Source organism: Rhinoderma darwinii, chromosome 2 (genome assembly GCF_050947455.1).
Source record: "Rhinoderma darwinii isolate aRhiDar2 chromosome 2, aRhiDar2.hap1, whole genome shotgun sequence".
NCBI lineage: Eukaryota > Metazoa > Chordata > Amphibia > Anura > Rhinodermatidae > Rhinoderma > Rhinoderma darwinii.
The window spans coordinates 275377270-275383314 of NC_134688.1; the positions used below are offsets into that span (position 1 = coordinate 275377270).

General features: G+C 39.2%; 1 long non-coding RNA gene across 1 annotated transcript; it reads left to right on the plus strand.

Annotated features, from left to right (window-relative positions):
* The first annotated feature begins 2463 nt into the window (after positions 1–2463).
* On the plus strand, positions 2464–5696 carry LOC142741150 (uncharacterized). The gene is made up of 2 exons (XR_012881017.1): positions 2464–2554; positions 5483–5696. It is a non-coding gene; the product is annotated as an uncharacterized LOC142741150 (long non-coding RNA).
* Positions 5697–6045: the final 349 nt, after the last annotated feature.

The window sequence follows — 6045 nt, forward strand, 5'->3', positions numbered from 1 at the left end:
AAGGCAGTTTTGGCTCCAGTTAATAACTCACTTACTTCATAAATACACTTAGGCTATGTTCACACTGAGTATTTTGGGGGAGGAATATCTGCCTCAAAATTCCGTTTGGAACTTTGAGGCAGATATTCCTCTCCCTGCACGCCGATTTTCGCGGCAATTATCGCGCCGTTTTTCGCCCGCGGCCATTGAGCGCCGCGGGCATAAAACAGCGAGAAATACACTTTCTCCTGCCTCCCATTGAAGTCAATGGGAGGTCAGAGGCGGAAGCGCCCGAAGATAGGGCATGTCGCTTCTTTTTCCCGCGAGGCAGTTTTACTGCTCGCGGGAAAAAGACGCCGACGCCTCCCATTGAAATCAATGGGAGGCGTTCTCGGGCCGTTTCTGCCGAGTTTTGCGACGCGGTTTCCGCGTCAAAAAACTCGGCAAAATACCCCGTGTGAACATAGCCTTAAACTGCATCCATTCTGTGTAGACCGACTAATTATTAAATACGACCTAATCATAATATGTTTCAAATGATTCGTTGGCACAAATAGAAACAGACGTAGTACTCATCTAGAGTTGATTTGAGGATTGATAGACACTTATCAATAAATTTATTGTAATTAATCTACTTTTATGTCATAGATTTAATTTCTATATTGTATATTTTAAATGAATCACAAATATTTCATGGTCTCGTATTTATGTTGTTCACCAGATCTAAAATTAAAATCGGTACTCACATCATGCACCGAACTCTTCAAGGCCGTTGGATAGGGTATCTCTATAATAAGATAATCATAAATTAAAAAATTAAATAGATAGAGATAGAATCTTAAATATAAGAACAAATCTAATAGTCCGTCATAACTCTTCTCATCCAAGTGTTCGTATTGCATGATCATAGCAGCCATTAGACAAATATTGATACATATAACGGAAGTCTCCACACAAATATATAAAACTAAATATATTAATCACTAAGCCGATCGATATAAAATAAACCACATTATGCAGAATTCTGAACATGCAATGTGGCATCAACTATGTTTATCATAATAAATATAATTAAAAATTTAGTTCCCCAAAAAAACTCTCCTACCAAATTGATAAAAAATAATTTTATTTTTAAACTTGCTATTTTTATTCTTATATTACACATATTCTCATTCAGTCTTTTATTAGCCAAACATTTTCGAAACCAGTCCGCAACAAATAGGCATATAACGCTCATTTCATTTCCCTATAAACATCGCAATTATTACGTATTCTGATGTCACACGGACAGTTATATCTTTATGGATTCATGTGATAATCTTACAGGGAACTGACAATTCAAGGAATGAGCTAGAGAGATCATATTTACCTGCCCACTATTATCCTGTTCTTGTCGAGCAGGAAACGATTTGCGTTCCAGGGTATCCCTGGGAGTTTCCAATTTTGACCCGCAATTAACTGTTGCTAAAAATAGACTGGCTATAAATTCTCAGACTGACAATGAGGTAGACTAGAAGCCATGACTAAGGACGCAGTAGGCGTCAGAAACGCCTAGGCACCGCTCACACTGCCACAATCCCTCCACTTGTTTTTGGGAATATCTACCTGCATTACCATTGTTTTTATTTTTTCATTAATCAATAAAACTTGGAAATAGTTTCCTATTTTAAAAGACAAAAGACACAGCGCTGGATCCATTTCTTTGCCTTTCTCTGTATCCATACGTGTGCCGACACGAGGACCCGTGCGCGATCCCACATATCTGCGATAAAGGTGAGCTGGAGGAACCCTCCCCAAGATTTCTTCTAACACATGTCAGATTTGAAAAAAGCAGATGTGTCCTGAAGGCCAAAACAGTCTGGGTCCTGAAGGGGTTAACATTTTAGCCAAATCCGCAATGGAATCTGCAACGCGGAATATGTGCGGCATTGATGCGATCAGTGTCTGCAGATTTCCGCCACGTCTGAACATGCCCTAAGGGCTTGTTTTGGTGGAATGGGTTGTAGTTTTTATTAGTACTATTTTGGGGTAAATGCGACTTTTTGATCACTTTTTATTCTATATTTTGGGAGGGGTGGTGACCAAAAAAATATTGATTCCGGCATAGTTTTTTACTTTTTTTTTTGTGGAGTTCACCGTGCAGGAAAAATAATATTATAGTTTTATCGTTTGGGTCGTTACGAACGCGGTGATACCAAATATGTGTACTTTTTTAACGTTTACATTTTTTTCCTATAACAAAAGACTTATTTTTGAAAAAAAGCATTTTTTGTTTATGCAACTTATAAAAAAAAAATGTAAACTTTTATAAAACATTGTTATCTTTTTTTTACTTTTTTTTTTTACTTGTCCCACTAGGGGACATTTAGACTGCTGCTGGAATACATTACACTACCTACGTAGTGTAATGTGTTCTAACTGTCATTGTGATATGACAGTCACTCTGACAGGAAGCTTACGAGGACCAACCTCCGGCTGGTCCAGATAGGCTTCTGTAGATGGCAGCCCGGAAGCCATTGTCTGGTGTCCGGTTACCATGGGTACCAACCCCAGCCCCCGTGATTTCATGAACTCGGTGATACCAAATATATGTACTTATTTAATGTTTACATTTTTTTCCTATAATAAGACTTATTACAGGAAAAAAAGCATTTTTGGTTTTTGTAACTTATTTTTACACTTTTATAAAATATTTTGAATACCTTTTTTTACTTGTACTTTTTACTTGTTTTACTTGAAGACCTGCAGCACTGATAGCAGCTGTAACACATTACACTACCTAGGTAGTGTAATGTATTATAAACTGTCCTTGTGACGCTGAGACTCACACTGACAGGAAGCCTTTGAGGACCAATCAGGTACCGATCATGTCTCCGGGACCAGAGTCCGGTGTTAACAGCGTGATCCGAGTGTCAGCGCTACTCTGAAGCACCCGCTCACGCTATTAACACCCACCGTGAATTTACGTCAGCGCTGCACATAGCCCAGCAAGCGCCAACGTGTATTTACAATGGGCAGTCGGGAAGCGGTTAAGGGGTTAAAAGAGGCATGGACTCGCGGGACAGGGACATAATGTTACGACTTTAGAAAGCATTAGTGCAGCCACATCTAGAATATGCAGTTCAGTTCTGGGATCCATTTCATAGAAAGGATGCCCTGGAGTTGGAAAAAATACAAAGACAAGCAACTTAACTAATAAGGGAAAACACCGAAAAAGGCCATACTTACAAATGGACACAGCCAGGCCAGAAATGCTGATGAACTAATAAGGGGCATGGAGAATCTAAGTTATGAGAAAAGATTAAAATAATTAAACCTATTTAGCCTTGAAAAAAGACGACTAAGGGGGGACATGATTAACTTATATAAATATATTAATGGCACATATGAAAAATATGGTGAAATCCTGTTCCATGTAAAACCCCCTCAAAAAACAAGGGGGCACTCCCTCCGTCTGGAGAAAAAAAAGGTTCAACCTGCAGAGGCGAAAAGACTTCTTTACTGTGAGAACTGTGAATCTATGGAATAGTCTACCGCAGGAGCTGGTCACAGCAGGGACAGTAGATGGCTTTAAAAAAGGCTTAAATCATTTCCTAGAGCCAAAAAATATCAGCTCCTATGTCAATGTGTAGAATTTTTGTTTCAAACCATCCCTTTCTCCTATCCCTTGGTTGAACTTGATGGACATGTGTCTTTTTACAACTGTACTAAATATGTAACTATGTAACAAGAGATAGCATATAGACTTTATCAGGGATGGACATGGAGTCAAAAACTTGACCACAATACAACAAGCATTCTAATTTTTTTCATTGAATTGGAAAACTTGGTGAAAAGGAGATGTACACAAAAGATATCCGGTAATACAAATTATTTTTCCAATGGAAAATTGTTTGTAGCCTGTAAAATATTGTATATTTGCGCCGCCCCATTTCTTGGATCATAGTAAAGAAAAAACCAAGACATTACACCCTTAAGGGTGTAATCATTGTGTCTATTGCTCAGGCAGGGGCGTCACTAGGAAAGACTGAGCCCCATAGCAAACTTTTGACTGGAGCCCCACTCCCCTGGGTATCACCCAACCCCCCCTTATAGATAGTGCCTCCCTATAGATTCCGCCACACAGTGCCCCCCTATAGATAGCATCATACACAGCCCCCTGCAGATAACACCATACAGCCCTCCTGCAGATAACGGCATACAACCCTCCCCCTGCAGATAACGGCATACAGCCCTCCCCCTGCAGATAACGGCATACAGCCCTCCCCCTGTAGATAACGGCATACAGCCCTCCCCTGTAGATAACGGCATACAGCCCTCCCCTGTAGATAACACCATACAGCCCCCCTGTAGATAAGGCCATACAGCCCCCTGTAGATAACGCCATACAGCCCCCCCTGTAGATAACGCCATACAGCCCCCCTGTAGATAATGCCATACTGCCCCCCATGTATATAACGCCATACAACCCCCCCAGTAGATAACGCCATACAGCCCCCCTGTAGATAACGCCATAATTCCCCCAACTCCCCCTCCCCAAAGAAAAAACGGCCTATAGCTTGTCCTACAGAAGAGATGTATCCCATATCCACAGCGGTATGGCTACGGCTATAGCGGTAGTTAGGCCACTGGGCTCAGGCCTGAGCTCTGGAGGAAAATCGCTTGGTCAATTTTTAAATAAGATTAGAATAACCCATATTTGATGTGACTGTCACTGTTTTTAGAAATGTTAAATTCTATTACATTATTGGAACAATGTACACAGAATGAGAAATACGGTATTATTAATCAAAAATTTTGCCAGTTTAACTTTTAATATGAAAAGGATTATTTTAACATAAATTCTGTCCAAATAATCAGATTTCTGAATATTTTCCAACATGTAAGCAATTTATAGACATATGAATAAAATGGACAGACCTAAAACATGTTGTCACATTCCGGGCAGATACGAGAGGTAGAAAAAGTTTTTGGAAAATATGTGTGCCATTATTAGAAAAAAAGTTAATGATTTTGTCAATAAGGTTTGAGTGGAAAAGGGGGTAGAGGGGGTTTGGTTTAAAATCTCTATTTGTATTCACTGTCGTATTAATGCTATATTACATGATTGAGTTTATACTTATTCATGTATTATTTATAGGGAAGGAATAAATAAAAATGAATTTAAAGTACATTTTTTATTTTAGAAATTTGGTTGTTAAATGTTTTTCATTACCATTTAATATACCGTAGATTTTTTTGTGTTTACCATGCTACTAGTATTATTCACAATAGTGACTGAAATTGCTCTCTATGATAAACCAATGAGCTCAAAAATTAAAGGTGCAACCGCAGGATAATAGCTGAACAAACGGAAATTAAGAACTGTCCCCAGGAACATTATGTACAATACCACCGCTTGTGTACATGTCATTTTATTATCTGCTATTTAAAGATAATGTTTCTAAACAACTCCAGCATTGGACAGAGGAGGATGCTCTAAGATGATTCTGCTTTTTTCCAGGTTGAGAAGAGGAAGTGGTGTGAAGAAATTACAGTGTTTCCCTTACCTCAAGTTGCAAAACCATAGACTGTGTTTCACATAAGGCTGGAAGCCTGAAACCAGCCATACGAGTAATGACGATATTACATGCAAGCTGTATAGAAAGTTACACCAACTGTCATGGCCGTTTTCAGGGTATTAAGGTGTAATAAAAACCCAATATAAAATACATAAACTTATTTACTTGAACATAGCATTTTAGATGCCAAATAAAGAGCCAGAAGGGGTTGGAAGTGCTCAGCAACTAAACTTTATGGACAAAAGTATTGGAATACCTACACATTACACCTACAAGAGCTTTTTTGACATCCCATTCTAAATCCACAAGCATTAATATGGAGTTGGTCCCCCCCTTTGCAGCTAAAATAGCTTCAACTCTTCAGGGAAGGTTTTCTACAAGATTTTGCAGTGTCTGTGGGGACTTTTGCCCATTCACCCGGAAGAGCATTTGTTAAATCAGATACTGATGTTGGACGAGAGCGCCTTGCCTCCAATCCCTGTTCTAGTTCACCCAAATGATGAGT